Source organism: Apodemus sylvaticus, chromosome 8 (genome assembly GCF_947179515.1).
Source record: "Apodemus sylvaticus chromosome 8, mApoSyl1.1, whole genome shotgun sequence".
Taxonomy (NCBI): domain Eukaryota; kingdom Metazoa; phylum Chordata; class Mammalia; order Rodentia; family Muridae; genus Apodemus; species Apodemus sylvaticus.
Window position 1 is genome coordinate 116,603,638 of NC_067479.1, and position 14,012 is coordinate 116,617,649.

The 14,012-nt window shown below is 44.5% G+C and overlaps 1 pseudogene; it reads right to left on the reverse strand.

Moving 5' to 3' along the window:
* Positions 1-528: 528 nt before the first annotated feature.
* The window catches only part of LOC127690851 (glyceraldehyde-3-phosphate dehydrogenase-like), a 29,020-nt pseudogene continuing 15,536 nt past the window's right edge, over positions 529-14,012 (reverse strand).

A 14,012-nucleotide genomic window follows, 5' to 3' on the forward strand; every position in this document is an offset into this window, starting at 1 on the left:
CTGGGGCAGATGCTGACTGCAGCTTCTAGCAGCTTTTCTGGAATGCTGGTTCTGCTTAGACAACCCCAGGTGTCCGGCCAAGATAAGGACCAGTTGATCAGCTTTGTGTGAAGGAGGTGGTTCAGCTGTAAACCACAAGGTCAGTGGACTCTCAAGGTGAGAGCTATTGAAAGTCTTGTTTCCCACAGTTTGGTCTCCCACAACCCCTCATACTATCTATAAGTGTGGCAGGAAAAAAAAGACAAAACTGGAAGCCAGTTTCCATATAATTGAGGAATCACCTTCCCTAGCATTACAGAGCTCATTTATGTTGGATACTATATTTGTTATCATTCATCCCTGGGGAGAAACTGTCCTCATTTTTTGGAGCAATGAACTTTACTAATAGTATTCAACAGAATAGGTAGGGCTTTCTAGACCCCTCCTGTTGTTATGGGGGTCTGAGATGGAAATTGTGAGGGAGATGATCAGTGTTGGGGCTGATTTGGGTCAGGGACTCCTCAGCAACCAAGGGCCTCTCTCTTGCTCTCAGTGTCCTTGCTGGGGTGGGTGGTACAGGGTTTTTGACTCCTTGCCAGCCATATTGGCCATGAGGTCCACTGCCCTGTTGCTATAGCCGTATTCATTGTCATACCAGGAAATTAAATTTACAAAGTTGTCACTGAGAGCAATGCCAGCCCCAGCATCAAAGGTCGAAGAGTGGGAGTGGCTTGTGAAGTCAGAGAAGACAACCTTGTCCTCAGTGTAGCCCAAGATGCCCTTTAGTAGGTCCTTGGCTGCCTGCTTCACCACCTTCTTGATGTCATCATACTTGGCAGGTTTCTCCAGGTGGCATGTCAGATCTGTAACAGATACACAAGGGGTAGGAACACAGAAGACCATGCCAGTGAGCTTCCCATTCAGCTCTGGAATGGCCTTGCTCACAGCCTTGGCAGCAACAGTGGATACAGGGATGATGTTCTAGGCAGTCCCGTGGCGGTAATGCCACAGCTTTCCTGAGGAGCCATCCACAGTCTTCTGAATAACAGTGATGGCATGGACCATGGTTATGAGCCCTTCCACGATGTCAAAGTTGTCATGGATGACCTTGGCCAGGGGAGCTAAACAGTTGGTAGTACAGGCATTGCTGACAATCTTGAGTGAATTGTTATTTCTTCTCATGGTTCACACCCATCACAAACATGGGAGCATCCTTAGAAAGGGCGGAGATGATGACCCTTTTAGCCACACCCTTCAAGTGAGCCCCAGCCTTCTCCATGGTGATGAAGACACCAGTAGACTCCACAACATACTCAGTACCAGCATTACCCCATATAATATTAGCAGGATATCACTCCCGGAAGATGGTGATGAGCTTCCTGGTGTTGACAAGCTGCCTATTCTCAGCCTTGACTGTGTAGTTGAATGTGCCATGGGTAGATTCATACTGGAGCATATAGATCATGTAGTTGAGGTCAATGAAAGAATTGTTGATATCATCAGTCTCCACTTCACCAAGTGCAGAGCAGAAGACAATCCTGGTTACCAGATGCCCAATATGGCCAAATCCATTCCCACACCTTCACCATTTGTCTACAGGATGGCACTGCACAAAAAGATGTGACTGACTCTGGAACAGAGAGGAGCAGAGAGCAATTGCCCTCATTTTCAAATGAGAAAACTGGGGCTTTTGCCACAGTTATTCAGCAAATCACTAAAGGAACTGGAATGCAACCTGATTTCGTGGAATCACAGAACAAACACCCAGCCATCTGAGCTGCTGTCTTATGTGCCCATTTGTCAAGGGCTAATGGCAGAGATGATGATGATCTAGAAAGGAGGACATGAAAGTTAAGAAATAAAAGTGGCTCACAGATAGCCCAGACTGCATACCATCAAGGCAGGGAAAGCATGCAAATGAAAACCAGCCTTAAGTCAGAAGTCCCCCCAGAGCTGCGAGAGTCCAGATGATGCTGGGCATGCAAAGGCTGCCTGCCCAATGCAAGTGCAAATGATTCAGGATCATCTCTGACATGATTCAAGGAAAATGCCAGTCATCTATACAATTCAGCTCTTGATGATTCTCAAGACCTGAAAGATACAGGGACAAAGCTTAAGATAAATGGTCAAGGGTTCGCAGCTCCAAGCAGCTAACACAGAGGAAGACCCACTTGGGCTGACTCTTCACTTGATGGTCTTCCTCTCAGTCTATGCCACATCTGTCCACTTGAATGTTTGTTGAGAGTGGGCCTCTTATAAGCCATGCTGGCCTCGAATTCACTATAAAGCAAAGATGATGTTGGACTCCTGACCTCCTACCTCTACCTCCCAGATGCTAAAATTATAGGTATTGCCACACCTGGTTTTACGTATGTTGGGTATCCAGCCTATGACTTTGGGCATGCTAGGCAAGCATGCTACCAATTAAGCCTCATTCCCAACTTGCTCTTTCAGAACGCTCTAAATTGCTTTCTGACCAACTGCTTTGATGAGATCACAGCTAAGAAGCTGGAAGGACAGATACTCAGGCTCACACAAAGGAAATGATAAGCTCAGAGAAAGTACAATCCTGGGAGAAGTGGGGTAGGACTGTGACTACTTAGGATGCTGAGATAGGAGGATTGCAAGTTCAAGGCCTGCCCAGTGAGTCTGTCTATGATAAAAAATATCTTTTAAAGCTGCAGATATAGTTCAGTAAAATCCTGACCTAACATCTACCAGTAAAGAGACAGAAGTTTTGTAGGGACTCAGGGTTCAATGGTAGAGCACTTGCTAGTAAGTTCAAGGCCATAGGTTTGAATTCCAAGAATTTATTTGGAAATACTCTATTAGTAGTAGCACAAATGTGCTAGCAGATTAGGGGTAAACAAAGCAAGCACTATCCATCACACTGGACTGCAAGTGCCTTCACTAGCCTCACTTGCATAGTGTGACTTGAATGGTTCTCAAAGTCAGTCTGAAAGTCAGGGAGTCCGGTGGGGATGAGAGTACAGCCCCAGGATGAAATGAAATGCAGTTGCTCAGATCTAGTGTAGTGAGTCCTGGGGAACTCTTGTGGAACCCACAGTAGGAAGTGAGCCTGGGGCCATTGCAAAAGGAATCTTGCCCTAGAGAATGGCTTTCGATCTCTAAGGAACAAGCCAATGACAGGCTGGGCAATGCAGCTTGGAGAAAAAAGTTAGCATGGGACACACAGCTGCTAGCTAATACAAAAGTTCACACCAAGGTCAATCACCAAGGCACTCTGGCTATGGCTTAAAAAGAATGCCTGCAGAGGCGTTAGTCAAGAATCCCAACTTAGACACATACCCACTAAATAAGCCCAGTCCTCGGCCTGCTTCCTTCAGGCCTCCAGTTCCAGTGGATTAAGGAGTGACATGTGGGGAGCCCAGTGGGAACTCTGGGCTCAGAGAAGGACGAGCCAAAGTGAAAGCAAATGTCTAAAATGCATAGAGTGGATTATCCCATCTCTGTACCGACTACATTTGCAACAGCTCTCTACATCACACCATACTGATTAAAGAATCTCTCCTTTCCACTAGCCAAGATAGACCATCCATTCTAAAGGGCTTAAAAGAACTGGTAACAGTTCTGAAAATGACTTTCAAGTTGATTCCCAAGTGCTGCCAGTGTAACACATCAGTTAACAGAAATATAAGCAGCTAATTTGAAAGACTGCTTAAAAGACAGTGGCAGTGAGTTTGCTCCTTAGGAAGAGAGGCTGAGTCCAGTGACAAAAAAATATCCAAGTGGTGGAGGATGCAGGCAGTCATAGATAGCAAAGGCAGAAGGTAAATAGAGAGTGCGCTGGTGGTAAATGGTAACAGGCAATTTTTAAAGGCTGGTGGGATGATACATTACTAAAATTGTAGCATATGAAGCTATTGTGGTGTGTGTGGTTAGTCCAGGGCAAGCCTGAAGTACATAATATGACTATGAGTGGATGGTGGGCTCAAAAAAGCTGCTACAGTTAGTTCAGTAGTGTTGCGATTGCTGGACACTAGGGAGCCTTCTGAAGAGAAGAGGTGTCTGTGGTACATACCAGCTGTTGTCTTCTGCCAGTGATGCCCACCCAGGAGGCAGTCAAGCCAAGGCACTCTGATCTTAGTGCAGAGGATGGGACAGTACTGCAGTAGGAAAGGCAGTGAATGCTAGGAAAGGTCCACAGGCCAAGACCAAGAATCTAAATTAAAAACTCAGAGAAAGACGAGCAGAAGGGAAATCATGGCTCAAAGTCTTCAGCTCCCCAGCGTAACTCCCTTGCCAGCAGTCAGATGTAAAGATGAGCCATCTTTACAGCACCATCAACAGCATCAACATGGACAAAACCACAGCAGGAAGCTCCGCAAAGACAAATCCCAGTGAACTTGACCTGAGTCAGCCTGTGAGCCTGATGAAGCTGAAAAGTAAGGTGTGATGGCCTGCACATGCCCAGCCCAGGGAGTGGCACATTACAAGGTGTGGCCCTGCTGGAGTAGGTGTGCCACTGAGGGTGTGGACTTTAAGACCCTCATCCTAGCTGCCTGGAAGCCAGTATCCTGCAAGCAGCCTTCAGATGAAGATAGAACTCTCAGCTCCAGCTGTACCATGCCTGCCTGGCTGCCACCATGTTCCTGCCTTGAGAATAATGGACTGAACATCTGATACCTATAAGTCAGCCCCAATTAAATGTTGTCCCTATAAGAGTTGTCTTGGTCATGGTATCTGTTCACAGCAGTAAGACCCTAGCTAAGATATAAGGACTGTGTTTTTAAAGATTTCCCTATTTTTTTAAAAACCATATAACTTTTAAATTGGACACATTAAAGGTATTGCATCCAGCCAGACAGTCAGCGCACACGCTTTTAGCCTTTAATCCCAGCAGTTGGGTGACAAGGGCAGGCAGCCTGGTCTACAGAACAATTTCCAGGAGGGCTACACAGAGAAACCGTGTCTTGAAATCTTGAAGAAAAAAAGATGGGTAACTGCATTCCATCATCTCTGAAATCCTGTCTTCTTCAAACATGAGAAAGTGAAAAGCATTACTGGAATTGTTTAAGCTCTTCCAAATGGGTAGATGGCCAATACCAGGTATGGGAGAATGGGAATGCAAAGTTAAAGCTGTCAAAAGAAAGCACAACTGTGAGACTTTATTGGTTTCAAATGTCAGACGGTCCTGAACTAGTTTATCATTGTTTCCTCTGAGGCATGAATTGTTTTTTCCCTTGAGTTTCTGCTGTGTGTCAGACTCTGTAGATTTGGGAGGAAAAGAACCAAACAGTTTTTAGATAGGAGTTTAACTACTCAAGTCCAGCAGAGATTTGTATCTGGGTGGAAGATGATGCCAGACTTAGCAAATAAAAATACAAGATGCCTCAGTTAAATGTAAATTCAGATTAATAATGAAAACATTGCACAAATATCCCAAATAGCACACAAAATAGGTATACTAAAAGAAAACCATGCATGTCTGAAATGGAAGTTCAACTGGGTCTACATTTTTCTGACAACAATAATCCAGGCTTTTGTTTTCCATCCAGAGACACTCTAGAAACAAGAGTTGAAGATTCTGGGCTCTGCTCAATTTACCAAATTTTTCTATCAGTTTTAGTCACAGGAGACAAAGCCATTCATTCTACCTAACCTTTACCAAGCATACCTCATGGAACCAGTACTGACAGCATTCCTGTTTCCTTGTAGAAACCATTGATTGGAGATGTAAATCTACCCTGTCATATTAACAAAGGGAATAAGCTAGTAAGATTGCATCAATAACTTCCATCTCTGTCTGCTCAGACTGCCATCACTTCCTTGTGGTGGAAAAGGAGGGGAAAAAATCAAGTTGTCATCTTAGAGCTAGGACCTAAAAACCTGAAGTATTCTGCTGGTCAACCTATCTGCAAGGCAGCCAGAGAAAAGGTTGTCCCACCCCAAGAGCCACCCTTACAGAAAAGAGGAAAGAACAGATAGAGAGACAGAGTTCTACATGAACTGTGACCATGCCTGCCAACTTGATGATTCTCTGTATAATGTCAATAATTTCCCTTGACTTCTGTATAAGGTAGAAAATCTGTCCTAGTTCACCTATCTTTTGGGCTAGGCCTCTTTCTAAAACATTCCACAGAAGAGAGGAAAGGATTGAGGAAAAATATAGAAATCACTTTCTCCAGGTAGAGCCTCCTGGCCTCCCTGCCCTGGTTGAGGTTGCACAGTGCTTTGGCCCCCACTTTATTCTGCCCAGCTGGGATAATGAAGGACAGCATCAATCTCAACCACAGAGTCTCCACATCCCTCTGTGTGACTCCATGTGTCCAGACAGGCAAGAAGTTCAGCCTGCACTGCCTAGGTAATGACCAGCTCACAACTCCTATAATGGTCCATCTGTTTCTTGTTTGTTCAGTCTTGGAAACGTCACTGTAATCCTCTTAGCATCATGCAGGCTACCTGAGTAGAGACCTCATCTGCAGATAAGCAACTGAAACCTTACCCAAAATGCTGTTCTAACTCGATGACTACACCCTGAGACCAGTGCCCTGGTTTTGAAGAGGCTGGCAGAATATCTTTTTGACACTTCCTGTATTAGCATTCTATGGTGAGTGGAGTTTCCTAAATGCTGAAAACAACTGCCATGACCAACTTCAAAACACCTTGCAGCTGTGAAGAAGTACCAGATACCTGGAGTCAGACATCTTTGGGTTTACATACTGTCCTATTAGTTACGTGGCCTAAAGCAAGATACTTAATTGCTCTGAATCTACATCTTCTCAGCTATAAAACATTGAGAGTTATAGTAGTATGCTATTTCTTATGAGGTTGTGTGGGAATAAGTGAGTATATATGTCTAATACTGTGGAGTGTGGTTTATCATGGCCCCCTATGAGAGATGAAATCCGTGTCTTCTCCCATTGAGTGCCAATGGGTTGGGAACCGCTTTGACACAACCACTGTGTATGGTCAAGAGACCAGATCAGAAAAGCCACTCCCATCTGACAGTTTTCTTAGGAATCTTTACTAAGGAGTCAGCTCCAAGGTAACAGGCTGGTCCACCAGGATGGCATGCTGGACAGCTGCACGGGATATTCAGAAGCAAACCAGGCAGGGCCCCAGCAACAGGTTAGTCAACAGCCTGTCTCATCAAAGCCCAGAAGAGCCTTCAGGAGGTGACAATTCTGCCCAGCTCTTTCTAGATTCATCAGGACCCTGAGCACCAGAGTGTCTGGACCTGGCAGTGCCAGGGTAGCTTACCACGCAGCCACAGGAACCAGTAAGGATTCCTGATTTGATCACCTCCATCATCAGGGACATCCTAAATCAAGCAGATGCCCCTCACCTCCCTGTTGTGACTCCTAGGGAGTGTCATAGCTCAGATCTACCCCCGCCAAGTGGGTCCCCAGCCTTCCTCCTCCGGGAGCCTGGCTCCTTTCTGCTTTCAGCTGGGCTTCCTGTCTGGATAAACTTCAGATAAACACTTTAAAATTCTGTCCAGGAAGCTCACCAGCCTGAACATGTGAATCCTCCACCGTCTGCACAATTGAAAACAAGTTATATAATCTCCACTTTCTTAGGGTGGGACTGTGCAAGCTGGAGAGGCTGGGTTGCTTGGCGTCTGGAGTCCCATTTTAAGTAAATAGATGAGGTGATCTGTGAAGAAGGCAACTAATGAAGAGGGAGAGGCAGGAGCCCTGGGAAGCTATTTCTGTCTCTCACCAAGCACTCCTGTCGCTCGGGTTGCTGTTTAGTTCTAAGGAAGTGGATTATTTTTAATGTTTCTGAACAGAGCGTCTCCATGGCATCCATTATGTCCACATGCCTACAACTTGGGCCCCAAGTCTGAGTTCTCCAAAGCACGGGGACCAGCCCAAGCTGAGCCTGGAAGCGTGTTTTTCTTGCAATCATTTGTTCTTCAGCTACTGAAGCTATTTCTGGAACTCAATCTCCAGTGGAAATGTTAATTTTTGTGTCAGCTTCACTCCCCCTTTCTGCTTTGCTCTGAACCAATATGCTGGCCCATCCTTCTAGGACAATCAATGTCTTTGGGGTGGCATTTGCATCTTCAGGGAAATAGGTACAGACCAGAGATAAGCCCCCACAGGCATCATGATTGTGGCTGTGTCTTGTTCCCTGTCCCATACTCTCAGATGACACTGTGCCTGTGGTGTAAGTGGAAAACACTTACAGATTTAAAAGTATTTCAAAGACATTTAGGATTTTGAAATAGACATAACAACTGGTGTGCATGCTAAAAGCTGAGCGTAGCAGCACACACTGGGGATCCGAGCACTGTGGCACTTGAGGCAGTAGGACCGACAGTTTTAGGTCTCTAAAGAACCTGTCTCATGGCCAACAAATGGCTGGTCCAGCTTGAGGCCCATTCAATGAGAAGGAGCCTGCGCCTGACACTGTCTGGAGGGTCAGGACCCAGAGGCTGGACAGCCCAAGAGACTCAGTTAGAAAATGATTCCTAATGACATTTTGTTATACTGGTAGATTGGTGGCTGGCCCAACTGTCATCAGAGAGGCTTCATCTTATAATGGACAGAAACAGATGCAGAGATCCACAGGCAGACATTAGGTCTCGGGTAATCCTGCTGAAGTCGGGGAGGAATGGTTGTCAGAACCAGAGGGATTAAGGACATTCCAAGAAAACCCAAAGAATCAACCAACCTCTGCACATAGTGGGTCACAGAGACTGAAGAACTGACAGCAAAGCAGCCTGCAAGGGGCTGACCGAGGCTCTCTGTGGACAAGCTACAGTCCTGTAGCTCGGTCTTCTTGTGGGACTCCTAACGGAGAAAGGGGACTGTCTCTGAACCTTTTGCTTGCTAAAGGGGCCTTTCCTCCTACTGAGTTCCCTCATCTAGCCTCAATTCAAGAGGAGGAGCTTAGTCTTACTACAACTTGATATGCCATGGTTGGTTGATATCCACCGGAGCCCTGCCCTTTTCTGAAGAGAAACAGAGGAGTGGATGGGAGAGGCACAGAGGAGATGTAGGGAGACTGAGAGGAGGGAGGGGAAACCACAGTCAGGATGGAAAAAGAAAAAAAGAAAGGAATGAAGGAAAGAAGTGAGGAAGAAAGGAAGGAATGAAATGAATTAAAAAAATAAATAAAAAGAACTTGCCCCTCCCAAAACTTTCTGTGGGCCCAGAGAGATGACTCAGCAATGAAGGTGCTTGACACCAAGTCTGACAGCCATGTTTGCTTCCCAAGACCCATGAGGTAGAAAGATAGACTGACCTCAAAAACTCCCTAAAATGTATGCTATGACATAAGTGTATATACACATGTACACACACACACACACACACTTAATTCATTAACTATATCTCACTCAGCCTATCCATGAACCTCACAAGTGTCTCAATAGAGTCTTATAGACACAAGAAGATGCCTATGGCTAAAGTGTAGAAGCTATAAATCAGAGTTAGAGACTTGCTGGAGAGATGAAACCCTCCAGATGCAATTGACAGTCCGTGAACATGATTGGTTGCATGGCTGCTTCTCTCTGTGCTCAGCCTGCATCTATTTTAAGTTTGGGAAAACTTATTCTAATAGGAATGTGTTTTCTTGCCACTTTGAAGCACCTTAAAGGGTAAAGGGTTTGTGTGCACTCACAGTTTGAAGTCTGCATGGCCATCATGATGGGAAAGACAAAGAGATATGGGTCCAACCCGAGTAGTGGGAGCTCAAGACAAGGCTTGCTGCATCTCTCAGGACAAAAACTCAAAGGGCTCAAGTTGAAGCCAGAGGAAAATATGACCTTCAGATCCCAGCCCTGGAGACAGATTTCTGCTGTATGGGTGCCACGTACCCCAAGTTCTACAGCCTCCCAGAACAGTGCTATCAGCTAGGAACTAAGTGTGCAGATGTGTGAGCCTGTGGATGGTCTGAAACTTACTTAATAGAGTGCTTGCCTAGTGTAGTGGCTGGTTTTGTGTGTCAACTTGACACAAGCTACAGTCATCAGAGAGGAAGTCTCAGTTGAGTAAATGCTTCCATGAGATTCAGCTGTAAGACATTTTCTCAATTGGTAATCAATAGGGGAGGACCCAGTCCATGGTGGGTGGTGCCATCCCTGGGCTGGTGATTCTGGGCTCTGTAAGAAAGCAGACTGAGCAGGCTCTGAAGACCAAACCAGTAAGCAGAACTCCCATGGCCTCTGCATCAGCTTCTGCCTCCAGGATCCTCCCCTGCTTGAGTTTCTGTCCTGAATTCTTTCAGTAATAAACAACAATGTGGAAGTATAAGCTGAATAAACCCTTTCATTCCCAATTTGTTTCTTGGTCATGGTGTTTTGTTGCAACAATGACTGACTAGGGCACCTATCATGCACAAAGCCCTCATAAACCAGGCATTTCTGTAATCCTTCCTGCTCAAAATGTGGAGGTAAAGGGTCAGAAATTCAAGATCATGGGAAACCAGCCTGCTTCCATCTTAGGCTTAGAAGACACCTCATGGGCTGGAGAGATAGTTCAGTGGTTAAGAGCACTGACTGCTCTTCCAGAGGTCCTGAGTTCAATTCCCAGCAACCACATGGTGGCTCACAACCATCTGTAATGGGGTCTGGTGCCCTATTGTGGTGTGTATGAAGAGAGCAATGGTGGTGTACTCATATGCATGAAATAAATTAATAAATCTATTTAAAAAAAAAAGAGGAAGAAGACATCTCATAGTAAAAACAAACTAGGTTCATTCTTGTTTGTGATAAAACCGTTGTTTCTCAAGGGCAGGGCTATGCCCCACCTGCAACCTCAACTACAAACAGTTCTGTACTGACTATTCCAGAACTGGGAATCATGTCTTTGTTTTAAAAAGTTGTTTATAGCCATCTTGTAACCCTACCTTTGTGACGACCACCTCATTATGACCACCTTGTCCTTGCTTCAGGAGGTCCTTAGGACTAGCTTGTCATGCTTGTGTTCTGCCCCTATAACCCCACCTATGTCACCTGACAAATCCCCCCATTTGGAAACCCCTACCTCTATCTTTCTCACATCCCATGCTGACCTCTCAACCCTGCCTGAGGAGGACGAGGCCTGTGTACACAAATAAAAAAGCTTGTTTTAATTGCTTGCTTTAATTAATCTGGCCATGATGATTTGAGTCAGTGGTCTTCTTCTAACTTTGGGAACTAAGATACTTTAGTTTGTGGGAACTAGAAAGAAAATCAAGTGGAAAAAGCAAATTTTACTCTCTTAGAGAACCCTTGTTAAGTTCCCAGCATAGACAGGAGAGTTCTCAAACATCTGTAATGGGTGATTCAGTGACACCTTCTTTGGTCTCCATAGCTATGATGGTTTTATTATGCTTGGCCTAGGGAGTGGCAAAATTAAGAGGTGCGGCCTTGTTGGAGTAGGTATGGCTTGCTGGAGGAAGTGTGTCATTGCAGGTGGGGGCTTTAAGACCCTCATCCTAGAGAGACCCTAAGGGATTTTCCAGTCCCACACCTCCTTACAGATTCCCCCTCCCACCTGGGGTCAAGGCAAGACCAATGTTCCATTCTCCACCCTCAGGAACATTCTTGAGTAAAAAATTCTCAGAAGCCGGGCAGTGGTGGCGCATGCCTGTAATCCCAGCACTTGGGAGGCAGAGGCAGGTGGATTTCTGAGTTCGAGGCCAACCTGGTCTACAGAGTGAGTTCCAAGACAACCAGGGCTACACAGAGAAACCCTGTCTCGACAAAACCAAATCCAAAAAAAAAATTCTCAGAATACTCACTGACCCTCTGGAAAGTCCCATGTAGAATTCAAATGTCTGTCAGGCTTACTAGCCTGATTTAAAGGTCAATATGTTTAGCCAATAAGTTTGAATTGTAACCTTGCTGATGTAACCTGTGCCCCTAAAAAGTATAAAAACTGCTTATAATAGCCATTCATGGTCGCCTTTTTGTCACTTGCCTGGGGAGACTGATTGAGGGTTGACCCTGACATCAGGGGGGAAAAAGAGAGAGAGAAAAAAAGACCCTCATCCTAGCTCCATGGAAGCCAGCCTTCTAGAAGACCTCAGATGAAGATGTAGAACTCTCAGCTCCTCCTGTACCATGCCTGCCTGGATGCTGCCATACTCCAGCCTTGATGATAATGGACTGAACTTCTGAACCTGTATGCCAGTCCCAGCTAAATGTTGTCCTTATAAGAGTGGCCTTAGGCATTCTGACTGGTATTAGGTGAAATCTCAGGGTTGTTTTGATTTGCATTTCCCTCATGATTAATGACGTTGAACATTTCTTAAGGTGCTTCTCAGCCATTCAAAATTCTTCAGGTGAAAATTCTTTGTTTAGCTCTGTATCCCATTTTTTAATAGGGTTATTTTACTCTCTGGAGTCTACCTTCTTGAGTTCTTTGTATATATTGGATATTAGCCCTCTGTCGGATGTAGGGTTGATGAAGATCTTTTCCCAATTTGTTGTTTGCCATTTTGTCCTTTTGACAGTGTCCTTTTCCTTATAGAAACTTTGTAATTTTATGAGGTCCCATTTATCAATTCTTGATCTTAGAGCATAAGCTAAAAACTCAGGAGTCAGCAGGTGTTGGCGAGGATATGGAGAGAGAGGAACACTCCTCCACTGCTGATGGGATTGCAAGTTGGTACAACCACTCTGGAAATCAGTCTGACGGTTCCTCAGAAAACTGAGCATGACACTTCCGGAGGACCCTGCTATACCACTCCTGGGCATATACTCAGAGTATTTCCCAGCATGCAGTAAGGACACATGTTCCACTATGTTCATAGTAGCCTTATTTATAATAGCCAGAAGCTAGAAAGAACCCAGATGTCCCTCAATGGAGGAATGGATACAGAAAATGTGGTATATTTACACAGTGGAATACTACTTGGCAATTAAAAACAATGAATTCATGAAATTTTTAGGCAAATGGTTGGAACTGGAAAATATCATCCTAAGTGAGGTAGCCCAATCACAAAAGAATATACATGGAATGAAGTCACTGATAAGTGGATATTAATTAGCCCATAAGCTCTGAATACTCAAGACACAATTAACATATCAAATGATTCTTAAGAAGAAGGAAGGAGAGGTCCCTGGTCCTGGAAAGGCTTGATCCAGCATTGTAGGGGAATACCAGGACAGGGAAATGGGAGGGGGTGATTGGGGAATGGGCAGAGGGAAGAGAGCTTATGAGATTTATAGGGAGATGGGAACCGGGAAAGGGGAAAGCATTTGGAATGTAAACAAAGAATACGGAAAATAAAATAAAATAAAATAAAATAAAATAAAATAAAATAAGAACACATGAGGTACACCACTATTTAAGAGAGAGAGAGAGAGAGAGAGAGAGAGAGAGAGAGAGAGAGAGAAAGAAAGAAAGAAAGAAAGAAAGAAAGAAAGAAAGAAAGAAAGAAAGAAAGAAATAACAAAGAAACAAAGAAAGAAACAAAGAAAGAAAATATAAATCCAGAGAGTACAGTGTGAGTCCAGTCCTGGCTGGAGTGTTTTCTAGCTGGGTGGCATCTGGTGGGATGTCACATATCTCCAGGACAGAATTCTCGGTTGTAAATTGGGAGGATTGGACTCTTGTTGTAACCCGGAAACCTTAGAAAACTCTCCTCCTTTCTAATTAAACCCCTGATTAAGAAGGAAAAAAAAAGAGTTGCCTTAGTCAAGGTGTCTGATCACACAGCAATAAAACCCTTTAAGGCAATGGCCAAACCAACTTTTTAGACAAAAACCATATCCTATTAAAATATGATATGAATAAAAAATTAAAAACCCTTAAAATCCATGAATCTGTGGGCTGTATGTCATATTACCACCAGGTGCACATGGTGCTGGGAAAAAAGAATTTGAAACCAAGAGACAAAGGCCTCCTAGCGATTTTGATGTTATTAATATTTTTAAAAGGCAGCAACCTAAGCAGTCAGACTTTGGTGCCCAAGGATACAGGGAAGCGAGGAAAAAAAAAAAAAAAAAAACTCAGGAATGCCACACTGGGAAGTCCAATTACACTCTCTGTATACCATATGTAAGCCGTACCTAAGGAGGCCAGAAGAGAGCATTGAACCCCTGGAACTGAGTTACTGATGATAATGAGCTG